Genomic DNA, 18,753 nt, shown 5'->3' with positions numbered 1-18,753 from the left:
CATAAAATTAACTGTTGGTTGGTTTGTGCATAGAGATAAAAGAATGCCAGTTGTGCACCAATAGACAAATGTTGTAATCTGAGAATTAAGTAAAGGATTAAAAAGTTCATGTCAAGAAGAAGAAGAGAAGAACACAAAATCTAGATTGAGAAGAAGGATGAAAGAAGGGGATTCAATTCACAATCTGGATTGAGAAGAAGGATGAAAGAAGGTGTCACGCCCCGAACCATGGCCTGGACGTAACACGGCACTCGGTGCCTGACTGCATGTGACCGAGCGAACCACATGGCTTGCTGAATCATCATGATACATAACATATGCGGAATATAACGTGAATGCATGATAAGCCTTTATAAAACATGTTAAGTCATAATACTTAATAAAATACTTGTTTAAACATGAGTGAGCCAAAATGGCTATACGACTCCAAATGTCTGACATGACATAACTGAATTTTCTAGTCTATGAAACCTCTATTATGAGTCTGACTGAAAAACATACTTACTGGGACAAGGCCCCCCAGCATACCTTTAGATGCATAATTAATCATAAACAAAAGTTGACTAAATCCCGAATGAGATGGGGCTCACCAATAAGCTGATACGAATGTTGTCCTACTGAGCAGATGTGTCGTCCTGTATATCAGTACCTGCATCGTGAAATGCAGGCCCCCGGGTAATAAAAGGGGACGTCAGCACATTGAATGTACTGGTATGTAAAACAACTGAATGAAATAACATGAGACATGAAATAGCATGATAAGAACTGAAACTTAAAACCTGGACATGAACATGAGCATGAGCATGAGTACATAAACATGAAATTGAAACTGAAACTGAGTACTAGAACTGGACATAATCATGAGTACGGTAAGCATGAGATAATCTGTAATAATCTGTAATGATCTGTAATATTCTGTAATATTCTGTAATACCGACATGAACCACCACGGGGAGAAACGTGGAGTCTGATCTCTGCCCGATCAGCTAAGCCATCTCGTACCTTGCCGGGGCACGAGACATGAACATGACATGAATGGATCCAAAATCCCTCAATGGGGAAAATATGTAGGAATCGTCCTATCTGGGCGGAGCGATCCTTATCCTACGTTGGCATACGTAGTTTCAGGCTATCCGAGCCTTCTCGGTATTAATACAACTCCCGAACATGAAAATAATATAGTTGGCTAAGAAGCCCATGACTTTCGTGAATTTACTTGTACTTGTCTTGGAATCATGATTTCACGAAATAACTTGTAAACATGGTTTCATAAGATAGCTTGTAAACATGTTCTTGATTTATGAGTAATACAATAGTCCAAAATCATATATTTGTAGTTGACTTGAAAACATGTTTATAACTTGCAAAATAACTCATGCAGTTTCATATGAACATAATGAGAACACATGAGGAAGAATTCATGATTCATGGATTAAGCTAGGATTCCTAATGTCCGTAATGGAAAGTTAGGAATACAATAACGAACATATATACGGGATTCATGTACATACATACATAATTACGGGCTACCAATATGTTGGGTTTAATGCCCTAGGATTTGAACTTCATAGATTTTACGAAACGGATCATGGGGAAGAACGTAGAGGTTCCCACATGTGGATGGAAGTTCTACATACCTTAGTTGTTCCAAAACTTGAATTAAAGACTTGGATTTTGAAGAAGATTTCCTAAATCTTGATTCTTGAATCTTGAGATGGGTTTTCTTGAAAACCCTAGATTAGGAATGATGATTTCTTGTTTAGATTACAAGGATATATGTTAGAATTGAGTTGGAATAATTAGAATGGACTTACCTTGGTGTTCTTGATGTTGGAGGAGAGTAGGAAGTCGTTTTAGGGTTTGAGGGAGTGAAAAATAATGAGTTGAACTGATATGGACGAATATATAGTGTTTTGGAACATTGCAATTTACGTCCAGCAAAATACTGGCCGTATTTCAGTTTACGGGTCGTAAACTGACTTTACGGGCCGTATTTTGCCCCATGGACTGCACTGCATCTCTTCAGTAAAATGGCCATAACTCTTTGTACAGATGTCCGTTTGACCCCCGTAAGATACCGTTGGAAAGGTATTTCAATTGTCTACAACTTTCATCAAGGAAGTTTTCCCAAATGCCAAACACGGTTTGAAATACGGGCCGTAAAGTGAAATACGGTCCGTATTTAACCCTATGACCTCAAAATGTCAAATTCCAGAATGTTCAGAAATTCTTGGTTTCAGTTCACGACTTGGTTTACAGCCCGTAAAGTGAAATACGACCACTGTTCATGGGCGTAAACCACCATATCACAACTGAACGGAAAACATTCAATTCCCACATTCTTTATCTGAATTTCTAAGTTTAGGATCGTGGTCAAAACTTTTGTTAAAGGCACGGGGTGTTACAGAAGGGGATTCAATACTTGCGATTCATTCAATTGTGTTTCCTTTACAATAAGGAATATATCTATACACACACACACACATCACATGAGTAACTAATCTTAAGGAGCTGATCACTCAGTAACTAACTAATTGAATCGTAACTATTTAACTAACTTCTGGTCATTAGGAAGTGACTAAACTACCCCTGAAGTATAATTAGCTCATATTAACACTTCCCCTCAAACTAGGTGTGGTAAATATGTTAGCCAATCCTAGTTTTCTTTTCAAATATTCATGTTGTACTTTGGTAAGATCTTTGGTAAGTATATAAACAGGCTGATCCTTGGTATTTATGTATTGATTAGAGATCAAGGCTTGCTGAATTTTCTCCCTTATAAAATGACAGTCTATCTCTATATGCTTTGTCCTTTAATGGTAGATAGGATTAGCAGCAATTTGTAATGCTCACCTTGCTGTCACTGAATATTACTACTGGTTGGGTGATCTCTATTCCCAGTTCCTTTAGCATCCCTAGTAACCAAGTCAATTTAGTTGTTGCGACTGCTAAACTTCTATACTCAGCTTCAGCTGACCTTCTTGACAATGTAGTTTGTTTGTTTTGATTTCCACGACACTAGAGAATCACCAATCTTTATCAAGAACCCTGTAACAGACTTTCTGGTTAATGGACAAATTACCCAATTTGCATTACAATAGGCTGTGATTGTGTTTTTGTAATTACTTGATAGAAGTAGTCCTTGTCCTGGATCATTTTTTATATACTTCACAATACTTAATACTGCATCCATATGAGTCTTCTTTGGTTGTTGCAAAAATTGACTAAAAGTCTGAACTCCAAATGATATGTCAGGCTTAGTTACTGTCAAGTACGGTAATTTTCCAATCAGTCTTTGATATACTTCTTGATCTACCAAAGGATCCTCATTTGTCTTGACACTAAACTTATATCCAAATTACTCATCATACTGTTTTGTAGTCAATTTAGTTTTGTGTCAATTGGTGTAACTGATGGTTTAGCAGTTGATATTCCTGCTTCAGAAATCTGTTCAAATGCATAATTTCCTTTGATGCATGGATATACCTTGTTTAGATTTGGGAAATTCTATGCCTAGAAAGTACTTGAATTCTCCCAAGTCCTTCATCTTGAAAGTTTTCTGCAATGCTGAAGCAAGTTCCTGCGATCAACATGTCATCTACATAGACCAGCATAATGGTAGTTTCTTGTTCTGATGAATAGTGAATGATCATCTTGAGACTGTTTGAACTGAAAACTGATTAATGCTTCAGATAATTTGGCATTCCATTGCCTAGGTGCTTGTTTGAGTCTATACAAGAATTTCACCAATCTGCATATTTTCTTATTCTCCCCCTGAGTGGTGAAATCTTGTAGCATTTCTATGTATATCTCATCATGTAGATCTCCTTGTAAGAATGCATTGTATACATCCATCTGATGAATGTGTCCTTTATGAGCAGCATCTAAGGATAAAACACTTCTCAAAGTGACCATTTGAACCACTGGTGAGAATGTTTCTTGGTAATCAATTCCTTCCTTTTAGCTATATCCTTTTGCAAATAATCTTGCTTTAAATCTTTCAATTTCGCCATTGGACTTGTATTTTATCTTTTATAACCAATTGCAACCTATAATAATTTTTCTTTATGGTAGTTTCCACTACTGTCCAAGTGTTGTTACTTTCAAGTGCTTGAATTTCTTCCTTCATAGCTTGAATCTATTTAGGATCCTTTGACAGCTCCTGAGTATGTCTTGGGTTCTGTAGTATTTGATACTGCAGCTATAGATGCTTTGTATTTGTCTGATATATGCTCATAGCTAATGAATTTTTCCATTAAATAAGGAGCATCTTGATGGATGTTAAGGGATTCAAAACTTCATCCAAACATGTGGTTTGGTTTCCCTAGATGACTGTCTAGTTGGAATAAACACTGGCTGAGAATTTTGAATTTGTGGTTGGTAAGGAGTGGCATCTTGAACTGGCATTGGTATCTGATTCTGATCGTCTGTTCACATGGTTTCATATTGTTGATGTATAGAAGTTGAATCTGGTTTTACCAGTTCCCACTCAGTGTGTGCATTTGTTTCAGTCTGAATTTGTCCTGTAGGAATATAGTTCTAGTTTTCTTCATGATCCGAATTCGTCCAGTGTTTAAAAATACTGGTTTTGAGCCGTTGTCTTGATTTTGAAAGGTAAATGCATTATCTTGAATAATTACATCCCTATTCACAAAGAAAGACTTGTCGGATAAATCATCTAAGACATAACCTTTTTGCACATCTGAATATCCCATATATATAGCCATTTTTTATCTGGACATTAACTTGTCATATTGATTTACATCTTTAACAAAGCATAAACACCCCAGCACCTTTAAGTGATTAAGTGATGGTTTTCTTTTGTAGAACTTCTCATAAGGTGATTGACCATTCAGAACTTGAGTAGGTAACCTATTTATTAGATATATTACAGCTAATACACAATGACCCCAAAATTTTATTGGTATGCAAGCTTGTAGTCTTTTGGCCCGAGTAACTTCTAGTATATGTCTATGTTTTCTTTCAACTACTCCATTTTGTTAAGGAGTATACACACAAGTGGTTTGATGAATCATTCCCAATTGTTTAAACATTTTGTTGCATGTAACATTAACGAACTCAGTTCCATTATCAGTTCTTATTTAGTAGATTTGTCAAACTATTTTTTTGCATATGAGAAAAAAATGTTATAAAGCAAGGTAAACATCAGACTTTTGCTTAAGTAGAAAAATTCATGTGAATCTTGAGTAATCATCCACTATTTTAAGGAAGTACTTATTTCCATCATATGTAGGAACTCTATATGGTCCCCACAAATCTACATGAGTTAAAGCAAATCAATCTGTACTCTTTATGCCACTGATCACAAAAGGTAATCTACCTTACTTAGCACAAGGACATATGGTGCACTTGGTAATTTGCTCCTTAATTTTTTGTAAGCTAATAGGAATATCTTTTTAAGAACTGAAATAGAAGACTTAATTTTTTGTAAGCTAATAGATAATATCTTTTTAAGAAATGAAATAAAAGAGCATCCAAGTCTTTGATGCCATAAAGGAACATCCAGAGATTCAGACTGGTGTGACTTAGTTGATTGTACAACAACACAGATATTCTTCCCATTTGTGGGATGGCTCAACAGCAAGTATAATCCATTGACCTATTTACCATTCTTCTTCACCCTCCAAATGAAGAGATGTTGAAAAAGATAAAAGTTAGGAAAAATGCAAAACACTGTAACTTTATAGTCAGTTTAGAGACAAAAATCAGATTGTAAGTGAATTGAGGAACATGAAAAACATTAGATATTGTACTTTTGATAGAAATAGTACTTGACCCTGTATAAGTCAGAAGAGATACATCTCCATTAGGAAGATGTACTCTATTTGGATTAGTAGGATGTCCTATTGTTTACTTATTAAGCAAATTAAGATCTGAAGCCATGTGGTTAGTGACACCAATGTCCACTATCCATTTAGGTTTACCAGGGACAAGCAAAGCCATGTGTTTGTCATTTTGATCATTTGTGCAGTGTGTTATTAGTGCAACTGTCAGTTTCACCTATATCATCCACACTAGCTGCATTTGCAGAATGAATAGCAGCAATAACAGTTGCATTATTCTGGTTCAGTGGGTTCAAATTCTGCTCATATTGACCATTGGTGAATGGAACATTATTTTTCAATTGTGCCAACTGGTTACCATATCCATTAGTACTAGCAGAACTATTCAACCATATGTAAGCATATTATTTCCACATGAGATAGGACCATTTGCAGAGTTGTGCACATTAGTATTGTGCCTTTAACTAAATTCTCTTGTACTTTGTGATGCCACTTAATTTTCCCCATGGTTTCTTCAGTTGCAACATGATAAGCAGCAGCAGCTCCCTTGACCTTCAGTTATCCTTTTCTTGAACCTAGAATCCTGAGGATACCCCATTATCTTGTAGCAGGATTCAGTATTGTGTGAACCTTTGATCTTGCAAAGTTCACAATAAAGGTTGTAGTTTCTTTTAAACTATGAACCTTTTCCTTGATAACCATGATTAGAATTTCCTCCTCGATAACCTTGATTCCTCCTTGGTAATCATGATTGTTTTGACCCTTAGAGTACATTGCTCCTTCAAAATTTTCAGTTCCTAACATTGGATGGTTCCCAAGTATGCCAGTAGTAGCAGCTACATTCTTTTGACTTTCATCGGTAACAATATTAGAGTATTCTTGATTGACAAATGGAAAAGGATTTGTTAATAAACTTTGACTTCTAGCTTGACTGTATGTCTCATTTAATCCCATCAAGAATTGAAACAATTTCAATTTTAGTAAATGCAATATGAAATCCTTTGACTTATCACAATTACAAGCAAGAGCAGGCACTAAAGCCTCAAATTCCTCCCACAATTCTTTGAGTCTTAAAAAATATACATACACAGATGCATTCCCTTGAATTAGTGTAGCTATTTCTTTATGCACATAAAATGTACGAGATCCATCTACCTGGTTAAATCTCACTTGCAAATCTAACCGTACTAACTAGGCCACAGATGCATACATTATACCCCTAAGCAAATTTTCTAATACTGAATTTATAATCCAAGATAAGACAAATGCATTCACTCTTTCCCAATGCTCCCACTTTCTGGGAACTTTTCTTTACTACATGTTCCATCAACCATCCCTAGCATATTCCTATCCCTTAGAGAAATTTTCATAGATCTAAGACCCAAGGAATAGCTTTTGGTACCTATCAATTGAAAAGTAATGACTTGGATTCCACTCACATCTGAAGAGTGCAGAAAGAGGGGACAATTATAATCAATCCCTGCACCGTAATTCATCATGTTTCCAGATCTTTTTTTTTTTTTTTAAAAATTAATATCACCCAATCAGGCATTTTATTGAATTAATAGAAAAAACAAAGGTTCAAAATAAATGTAAACAAAAAGGAACAGAAAAGGAAAAAAAATACAAAAACAAAAAAGGAAATTGCTAAATACATTTTGTTGCCCTAAATCCTCGCGTATTTTTCTCTCTCTATTTCTTTGCCACCGGTGATGTTCTGATGATGACAATGAGCTGATTTAAGTGTTTGGATCCTCTCTAATGTGTATCGCCGGTGCATGCAACCTCTTCTATGATTTTCAAGCTGAATCTTCAGGTATTCTATTTCCATTTGTTGTTCTTCATCTTGCTGTCTTGTTTTAACCATTTCACCTGATTCCTGTTTTATTGTTGTTTTGTATGACTTGAATCGACATTTTTTGAGCTTGGAATCCCACCTCAACATTTGTATGTTGAGATCTGATTTGTCGATCTTTAGTCGAGCTAACGAAAACTTCTGGGCTTTCTAAGCTCTACTCATCCTTGTAAGTTGACCTGTTGTCTCTAATTTGATTCCTTTCCTGTATTGAAATCTCTTCTTGTGTTGTTGAAATGGAAAATGTACATATCTGATATTACTTAATTTTAATCTGTATAAATTAGATATATGTCCCTTTGAATGAGCATCAATTGATGCTAATACCACAAAAAGGACATTCACCCAATTTGGTCACTACCCAGTGTAATCCCACAATAGTGGGGTCTGGGGAGGGTAAGATGTACGCAGCCTTACCCCTACCTAGGTAGGGAGGCTGTTTCCGATTGACCCTCGGCAACCCTCCTCCTTTATCCGGGCTTGGGACCGGCAATGTGAGCGAGCTCACACAGGCGGAGTTGACATTCACCCAATTTATTTGATTAAAATTGAAGCTATTACTGTTACCATGTTTATGCTGAATAACTTGCTCATTCTCTTTGTTGCTAATCCCTATATTTCTCAATTTCAAATAGTGTAAATTTGTTGTTTGTCCACTTGAATGAGCACCAATTGATTCTAATACCACAAATAAGACATTCACCCCATTTACATGTTTAAAATTTAAGTGATACTATGACTTGACTTGATTTGATCCCCTCATCCATGTGGTTTATTGCTACAATTTTTTTCGCTTTTTTTTTCCTGAACTTTGTCTATGACTTTGATTGTGTTGTTGTTGCCCTGTAGTTGCCCCACAAACCTGCATCCAAAAACAAACATTAGTATAATAATCCTTTCTATTCTTCTCCCATAGGATTTGAATGGATGGATCTCCTATTCCCCAATCAACTTTAAGATCCACCCGTAGCATCTCCTGATCCTCAAGTATGGAATCTGTCTCTTGTCACTATTTAGGATCCTTCTCATAGTAACATCCAATTCCTGAAAGTTATTTCAAAGCACTGTTCTTTTATCTAGAGCATGATTGGCTAATGCATCTGCTAGATTGTTAGCCTCCCTCAAAGTATGAGTGAATATGACATCCATATTTTTACTAAATTCCTGCACCTCCTCCACCCACTTAGAAATATTCCAAGGTGATTTCCACCCTTCAGCTAGAATTTTCTGAATCAGTCTGAATGGTTATGTAGTGGAAGTCATTGGCTTTGCAAAATTTCAAAGCTTCATGAATTGCATAAATCTCTGCCTCTGTATTAGTAGCATACCCTATGTCTTCAGCTTGTTCATATATCAAATCACCTTTAGCATCCCTTAAACAAAACCCACAAGCACTCCTTCCAGGATTTCCCCTTGATGCCCTAGCTGTGCTGCATACACACCACCCCAGAGGTGGTAATTTTTAGATGACTTTAGTTACTTTTAGTTTTGCCCTGTCCTATTCCATCATTTGAATCAAATCACTCTAGCTGTTTGGAATGTCCCTAATAGAAGGATTCCTCACCTGAACCAATCTATGAATTGTTGCAAAAACCTGAAAAGTAACTTTGCACCCAATCCTTCTATGTCCATGTTTAATGCCATTCCTTCTCTTGGTAAAGTCGAATTCAATGAATCCACTCCACTTGGTAAAGTCGAATTTTCCATTTTGTACTATTGCATTTGCTTGAGTAGTAGCATTCTCCATGGCCATATTATCAGAAATTGATTTCAAGAACACCTGAGTTTTAGCGGAAGCAGTAAGATTTATTTTTCTTTTTCGTCAGTGATTTCTTCACCTAACAATTACAGAGATTTGGAATCAATTCTCAAAGATCTAATACCATGTTGTAATATGAGAATTAAGTAAGGATTAAGAAGTTCATATCAAGAACAAGAAGAAAGAAAGAAGAAGAAGAGAAGAACACATAATGAAGATTGAGAAGAAGGATGAAAGAATGGGATTCAATACTTGTGGTTCATTCAATTGTTCCCTTTACAGTGAGGAATACATCTATGTATATGTAAATCACATGAGTAACTAATATTAAGGAGCTGATCACTCAGTACTAACTAATTGAATCCTAACTAACTGTGTAACCACTTAACTAACTCCTGGATAGTAGAAAAAGATTAATCTACCCCTGAAGTATAATTATCTCATATTAACAATAAACAACACACAGTCAATTGAAAAAAAACTTATAAGTTAAGCTGGTTCGGTATTAGTGTAACAAAAAATTTAATGGATTCACTCATAAGAGTTTAATTTAGAAGAATTAACTAGAATATCAGCCCATTTAAGTAAAATTTTTAAAAAGGAAAAGTATAGAATTACTTATTTGGATTATTTAGTTGATTTTTTTGGCCTGTGGACCTATTAATAACTCAAACTACCTGCAGAGTCCAAATTAATTACCTGTGTTATGCTCATTAAACGATGAGCCATTACATTGTCTTCTTTTCCTTCTCCTAGCAACCTCAGTACTACATAGTCAAATACCTGTCCCAAACATTGGTCTTTTTCCTTTAATATGAAATCCCCACCCTCTATCTTTGTTTTGTGCACATAAAATTATTTATTTAATTATCATATACTAGTCCTATGGATTTTGACCTTTAATGTAAATAAAAAATATTTAGAAAGTATTTGCAAAATATTGTAGTCAAGGGAAAAAACACTCTTAATAGTATCATATAATTAATGATAGAATAGAGAAAGCGTCTTTTTGTGCCAAAGTTGCTACTCCTAGTATTTTTCATATACATAAGGTTGTCTTACATCCATGCACTTATCAAGAACATGAATCTGTGACCAGTAATATAGTCAACTTGGATATTCAAGAAACTGGTTTACCATCCTCTAATGGATAGTCACTCTTAAAATTTCATAATCAATGAGGTAGGTCTTTGTAATACAATTTAAAGTTTAGCAACATAAATTATAAATAAAAGAAACATATACTATCGAATCAGAATAGGATAAGGCCTGATGATTGTAAGTGTAGCGTTCAATGTCCATTTGATGGGTTGGTGATAAAACCGCATTCATGTATCCAATAGTATATGATATATTATTTGGTTGGTATCATAGATGACTAATTTTTTTTTTTTAAATGAACATGTCCTCTATGATGTCCGATGAGTATATGATATATACTATATGGGTATCATATATGACTGAGGAGTGTTTCTTTTTAAGAAATGAACATGTCATCTATGATACCATGTTAATATATGATATATACCAGGTTGGTATCATAGAGGATTGAGTTCTTTTTGAAAGAATGAACTAGTCCTCTGAGATAGTCTGTCAGTGTATGGTATATCATGTGGTTATCACAAAGGATAGTGGAATGTTTCTTTTAAGGAATGAACCAGTCTTTTATGCTACCTATCAGTATATGATATATACCATGTGGGTATCATAGAGAAATGAGGAGTGCTTTTTGAAGAAATGAACAGATCTTTTATGATATATACAATGAATCGGTCTTTTATGCTACCTGTCAGTATATGATATATACCATGTGCGTATCATAGAGAAATGAGGAGTGCTTTTTAAAGGAATGAACCGATCTTTTATGACACACACACACACACACACACACACACACACACACACACACACACACACACACACACACACATATATATATATATATATATATATATATATATATATATATATGGGTATCATAGTATACTATAACAATATATAACTATGTTAGTATACCACAATCCTATACTTCAACTGCTACTGTAATTTCAATGAAATTATATTTATAAATGATGGACTAATTAAATATATACAGCAACAACATAAAATTTTACATATATATATATATATATATATATATATATATATATATATATATAGTCCTCTGTGATAGTCTGTCAGTATATAGTATATCATGTGGTTATCATAGAGGACAGTAGAATGTTTCTTTTAAGGAATGAACCGGTCTTTTATGCTAATATATATATATATATATATATACGGGTATCATAGTATAATATAACAATATATAACTATGTTAGTATACTGCAATCCTATACTTCAACTGCTACTGTAATTTCAATGAAATTATATTCATAAATGATGGACTAATTAAATATATACAGCGACAACATAAAATTTTACTGTTACACCTCGCATTTTTGTACGTTGAGCTTTGCCGAGTACTAGTTGTCCTAGTCTTGGGAAGTAGGACAAATGTTTTGAGGTCATGAGGATAGAGATGTCCATCTTGGGTATATAAGAGAGTAAAAACATGTTTAGTAAGCATCGTGAAAATTTAAGACTTGTCGGATTATCGGAGTTAAGTTTCAGCGAAAGTTTGACAAAGTATCACATTATGGTGCAATATGTGGCTCTCAAAGCACAACATGTGGGCCGCAAAGCACGCTTTGAGAAGACGCAGTTGTGCAGCATAGCGTGACAGTGAATTTTGGTGATGTTGCGAGGTCTGCGACACAACATGCAACTCTCAAAGCGCGCTTTGCAACGCAACAAACCTCGCTGCATGTTGTGTCGGTCCAAAATTTTCTGGACTACTATGCTAAATCATTACTTCACCATTTTTGGACCTAGAAACTTCTAAATCTCTCTCAGCAAGTCATCTTATGATCTAAGACCAAAATCAAGGGCAAACCAAGTGATTCTAACATAAAGAAGTCCATGATCATCATTGGATTGTTCTTCCTCTTGTGGTGTTGAATTTGGAGACTTCTTGGAGGCGAGGGAATTTTGAATTTAGAGTGATCCTTGTGATTGAAGGTAATATCATCACTCCATATTCATGTCTGTAGTATTATTTAGCATTTATACAACTTATGGGAAGGAGAAATTGTGAAAGTAAGGTTTAAGTTGTGCTAGAACTTGTTCTTAGCTATGTTTCAGTTATGAATTGTTCTAGACTTAGCATGGTTGTGAGGTTGTTGGTCTGGTTTGTGCAAATAAAGTTGTAATATAAAGTCATTGGATTGTTAAGTGAGTTGTGGAGACGAAAAGGAACTAGTGAAGGATTGATGGTACCGAAATATGTATGGATTGAGTGAAACAAGCTACATGAATCTTATGCACATAAAATGTTCGACAAAATGTCTAAATGAGTTCTCTTACAAGTTATGAACCCATCGTTGATACAGTTACTTCATTTACTGTAGATAATCATTCATAGAGCGTACGAGGACTCGTGGGATCCGTATAATAAGGAGACAAGGTATGTAAGGCTAACCCTTTTCTTCCTAAAGGCATGGTTCCTTAGTTGTGAACCTACACATGATATCCACAACATTCCTATTCCTAGAAACACTAGAAGCTCATAATTTCATGATTCTTATGATATTATTGACAATGTTCCTTGTGATGACAATGATGACGATTATGATGATGATTTCACTTCTAGAGATGCCAAAGCTTAAAGTTCTTAATGTTATCATGATACCATTGATCTTGTCACATGATTATTGATTGTATCCATTGTTGTTGTTCTCATCTTATAATAGTGTTCTTCTAAGGTGAGACATAGCGATGATGATGACGATCCCATAATAGAAATTGGAGGTTTACCGACCGTACGTCACTCCAATAGAATAGTAACGTTTCATTTGGGCTCTCATGCATGCTTATTATATATGTGTATGTATTTTCTCACATCGCGCCGTGCTGTAGCCGGCCGGGCAAACATATAGATGTACACACCACTGCAGTGGGCAGCTTATGATATCGTCCCGGACGCGGGATAATGTTTATAAAACCGTGCCTATATGGCCGGGAAGTATACTATACATTTGACGATAACACCGTACCTATATTGTCGGTCAGTTTACAATATACATATGGATGTTCTTTTGAAAGGATAAGTTAAGCATGCATGATATCTGCCTTAAGAGGCAATCAGATGTACACGTTATCTCTTTTATCTCATACTCTTTATATCTTTATTATGTTGTTATTCATGTCTTACATACTCAGTACATTATTCATACTGACATCCTTTTCTGTTGGACGTTGCGTTCATGCCCGCAGGTAGGCAGGGAGACAGATCAGACCCCTAGGTGATTCATCAGCGGAGTCTCAGGGCACTCCACTTACTTCGGAGCCGCAATCTATTGGTATCTCCCTTTTGTGTACTTATTTGGGCACGGCGGGGTCCTGTCCCGTCCTTATGATTTCTTGTACTCTATATAGAGGCTCGTGGATAGGTGTGTATGGTTAGATGTCTCATAACCTTACCGGTTCATCTTCTGTATATTATTTTTTTGCAGCTTTGTCGGCTTGTGTATATGTACATAGGCTTAGTTAATGATGGTTAAATAGATGGGCTATTACTTTTGTGAATCCATGCCCTTTTTGATTATGAAATTCATGCGTTATTTTTCATGGTCCACCTAGAATGATGATGAGAGGTATGCTAAGAGGTGCTCGGTAGTTAGCTCCAGGTACCTGTCATGGCCCTCCGGTTGGGTTGTGATAAAAGTGGTATCAGAGTAGTTCGTCCTAGGGTGTGTCTACGAGCCGTGTCCGGTAGAGTCTTGTTTATGGGTGTGAAGCGCGCCACACTACTAAACAGGAGGTTACAGGGCATTTAGGAACTATTTACCTTGCTTTCTTATCTTAGATTGTGCGATAGAGCCAAGTCCAGAATGCAACTATCTAATCTTTTCCTGTTTAATATTCAGCGGTGCCTTTGAGAGAGAAGAAAGTCAGCACAATACTAGGCGCTGTTGGAGAAGGTACTAGCCAAGAACCCTCGGCTGAGCTAGGACAAAGCTAGGCCCAGAGTACCACTCCCTCGCATGCTACCTCTATTCCTCCAGTAGCAGAAGAGCATGGAAGGGCTCCAGTCCCTCCGGCTCCTCACCCTCCAGCCCCTCCCCCTGTTGCTCCAGATCAGGACTTGCGAGACGCAGTCCGATTGTTGACTCAGTTAGTAGCCGCTCTGGCCCAGCGATAAGGTGCAGGTCATGGTGATAGAGCTGTCAGTGCTAGAGCCCGTGATTTTATTAGTCCGAACCCCCCAGAATTCTTTAGGTCAAAATAGGATAAGGACCGACAGAACTTTATAGATGAGATGTTGAGGACATTGCGGATAATACATGCTTCCGATATTGAGTCGGTAGAGTTGGCTTCTTATAGATTGCGAGATGTGGCTGTTCATTGGTACAATACCTGGATATCTTCTAGAGGGGTAAATGCACCTCTCTCGGTATGCCAGGAGTTCGTAGATGCTTTCCTCCGACACTATTTGCCGCCAGAAGTTCGACGGGCCAGAGCTGACAGGTTCTTGAATCTTACACAAGGGATGAGTGCTCGAGAGTATAGCCTTCTTTTAATTCTTTGACAAGGTATGCTCCAGCCATGGTAGCTGATATGGGGGACCGCGTACACCGATTTGTGAATGGTTTGGGGCCACATTTGATGGATAAGTGTTTGACGGCCTCACTTCAGGAAGGTATGGATATCTCTCACATTCAGGCTCATGCCCAGGATTTGGAAGAGCAGCAACAACAGCGGATGAGCGAGCGTGATTATGATAAGGGTTATAGTAAGAGGGCCAAATCTTCGGGTGCTATTAGTGAGTTCAGAGGGGGTCAGAGGCAGCAGTATTCTAGGCATTCAGGCCAATCAGCGGCTAGTGCACCTCCTCAATTTGCAGGTAAGAGATTTGATCGCCCTATTTATTCTGGACAGGGTCAGAGCTCTAGAGGTTTGGATTCCCAATATAGAGGTATTCCGGTCAGATGAGACCGCCCTTACCACGATGCAATCAATGTGGTATGCCACATTCGGGACAGTGCCGCCTAGGTTCAGATGCTTGTTATGCCTGCGATCAGACTGAGCATATGATGCGTGATTATACATCGATGGGTGGCAGAGGTAGGGTCCAGCCTATAGGATCAGCAGCTGATTCTTCATTATCTGTACGCCCTTTAGGGCAATGTTCGCAGGCACCAGCAGGTCGTGGTAGAGGCAGAGGGGGAGCGTCCAGTTCGAGCGGTCCTCAGAACCGTATCTATACATTGGCTGGGCAACGGGATCTTGAGTCTTCACCTGATGTTGTTACAAGTTTATTATCAGTATCTTCTCATGACGTGTATGCATTAATTGATCCAGGTTCTACATTGTCATATGTTACTCCTTATATTGCTGGTCGGTTTGGGGTGAAACCTGAGTCAATTAAACCTTTTGAGGTGTCTACACCCGTTGGTGACCCAGTGATAGCTAGTGTCATGACCCAAGCCGATGAGCCGTGACAAGTACCCGACCATTGCTAGTCAAGCACTCCTATGCCCGCATTTACTTCTCACTGACTATCCTGGGCCCATACATAATCTGTAACTAAGCTATACTATCTCCCGAACAATCAACACAAGAAACACTGTACCGAGAACTCACGGCCAACACATACATATAGACATAAATACTGAAAGTAACAACACAAGCCGATTTGGCCGCTACATATATACTGTACAACAACATGAGCGCCGACGAGGCTGCATATCATCGTCTACAAACCTCTATAGAATACAAAATGTAGAAAGGACAGGACAAGGCCCTGCCATACCCATGTATGTACGCAACAGAGTATCATACCAAAAAAAAGGGTGCAGCTCCGGATCAATGGAGCGTACCGATAGCCGCTGAGGGGAGGTCCCACTGCTCTGAATCGTCTGGCTGACTCTCTAATCCTGCGGGCATGAACGCAGCGTCCACAAGAAGGGACGTCAGTACGAGTAATGTACCGAGTATGTAAGGCATGAATAATAACATAGTAAGGGATGCATAGCCTGAGTAATCACAGAATGGAAATCAAGAGCATATCGTAAGATAAAAGAGAAAACTGTACATATGAGTCCCTCTTAGGGCGGATGCCATGCATGCTTAGATTTCTTTGAAAAACATTTCTTGTTCATATATAAAGAAAATATGCCGAGGAACGTCGGCCCGATCCATTTAACCACATATGTCCCGCGTCCGGGATGATATCATATTACGCCAACTGATTAGGTGGTCATGCGTCTATAGCGCCACTCCCTTTTTCCGATATTCCCCATGTACATATACATATATCATGTTCATGTATCATATACATATATCATATAAGCAGCATGCAGGAGAGCCCAAGGAAAACTATATCTCTATCGGAGTGACGTAAGGTCAGTAACCTTCGATTACATTATGGAATAATCATGATCAGTCTCACCTTGAAGGAACTAGCATTATGAGGTGAGACTATCAATGAAAAATAACATCAAGATAAAACGTATAATAAGGTCATAAATCTCATAAGGCGTCAATTCATATACATTGGAGTCTTTAGAAAATGGAGTCATTCAATGAATAAAATCGAGGGTCAAGAAATGGTTCATCATTCTCATATTCACATAGAAACCAAGGGCTTGGGAACATTTGAACATCAAATCATCATTATCAGTGTAACCATAAAACCATCATCATCATAACATGACAGAAAATGTTCCCATCTTTGATATCACCATCATCGTTGTGAAAACATGTTCATCGTTGTTATTGTAAGAGCTCACATAATCATAGACCTTTGGTTTGGAAAATACGGGCAGTTTGGAAAGACATTTATGGACCATCAGGAAAGTAGTCATGTCTTTGGAATCATAAGCTTTTAACTTTTGAAAACAAGAGGTTATGGAAGCATTTATGAAATTGTAACATAGGATTCATGCCTTTGAAAGAAAGGGGCAAGCCTTAACATACCTGTTCCACCTCTTATTAGCTACGCTTATTCGTCCAAGCTCGCAATTCTACATTTAAGAGGATTTACACTAACGTTAGCCTCTTCATCGCACACTTGTACCAAGTTTCAAATCAAACTATTCCATATTCTGCCGAAAATCGGGCAGCATCTCCCCTATTTATATGCCTATCCCGAATTCTCAATTCAACAACCAACAACAACAATAACAATACCAACATCAATAACATCATTTCCCATATCAAAGTATTCCATAGAACAGCCCATATGGTGTTTGTCCCATATTTCCACCAACAGAATTAATTTACAACAATTTAACAACTCCTTCTCCGTAAATAAACCAAGATTAACGTTAATAACAAGAGATTCGTACCTTTATCTCGATAATAATGCTATTTCTTCACTCCTCCACCTTGAGCTTACGCCACAACGCCTCAATACACAATTTTGTAATCGCAACTATACGCCGTCTGGACCGGGATTTGGGAATTATACCTGGTTTTGGGCTAAAAAGTTGATGATGGAAAGTTGGAGAATATTCTGGAAGGTTTGGGTGTGTTTTGGACGAAAATATTAGGGGGTCTCCCCTTTAAATAGCGGTCCAGGTTCTGCCTGGACCGACTTAAAATTCCTTCAGCGCGTTCGCGCTGGGTTAGTTTTTCTGCCTGCGCCTTCGTTGAGTAAAAAGGTCATAACTCTTGATTCCGATATTGTGTGAGGGCCCACAACATATGGTTGGAAAGCTCTTTCAATTATATAAAACTTTCATTTTTGGTGGTTTTCCAAATTACAAACTTATAATATCTTTTTGGCCCCTCAAAGTCAGATCATCCGAAAATGTTTCTTTAAATCGTCCTTTTGGAGGGCTTATGCCCATATTTGGCTTAAGGGTCCTTCTCAAGACTTTCTCAACTTCCCATGTGCTAATCATATAATGTTTCATATTTCCTTTATAAAAGTCCCGGCGTGTGGGCCCCAATTAGCCTACAGTAACGAGGGCTTTTCGTCAAGTAACATATGAGCCAATTCACATATGGTCTCCAAATGTCATATATTTCTATATTCTTAGACTTAGATCACCTAATCTTCATCCCTAATCCTTGTATGACTTTACTCTTTTCCGAGCTCGTACCACGCCGTCTACGATCTTGTAGCGCAAAATTTTACAGGGTGTAACATCCTTCCCCCCTTAGAAACATTCGTACTCGAATGTTTCAGTTTGTAATCTCAACACCAACCTGGAGGTGAAATTTTTGTTAGAATGGTTATTCTTCCTTTAGGGTCTGATTACCATGTACTTGAACTATAAATTGGGTCA

General features: G+C 37.4%; 1 long non-coding RNA gene across 1 annotated transcript; it reads left to right on the top strand.

The window, feature by feature from the left end:
* The first annotated feature begins 6,909 nt into the window (after positions 1-6,909).
* LOC132608940 (uncharacterized) lies at positions 6,910-14,086 on the top strand. Its single transcript, XR_009570624.1, has 2 exons — positions 6,910-7,828; positions 13,733-14,086. It is a non-coding gene; the product is annotated as an uncharacterized LOC132608940 (long non-coding RNA).
* The last annotated feature ends 4,667 nt before the right edge of the window (positions 14,087-18,753 follow it).

The sequence above is a fragment of the Lycium barbarum genome, chromosome 9 (genome assembly GCF_019175385.1).
Source record: "Lycium barbarum isolate Lr01 chromosome 9, ASM1917538v2, whole genome shotgun sequence".
NCBI classification, from domain to species: domain Eukaryota; kingdom Viridiplantae; phylum Streptophyta; class Magnoliopsida; order Solanales; family Solanaceae; genus Lycium; species Lycium barbarum.
The sequence above is the reverse complement of the archived record's forward strand: the minus strand, read 5'-3'. Positions and strand labels throughout refer to the sequence as shown.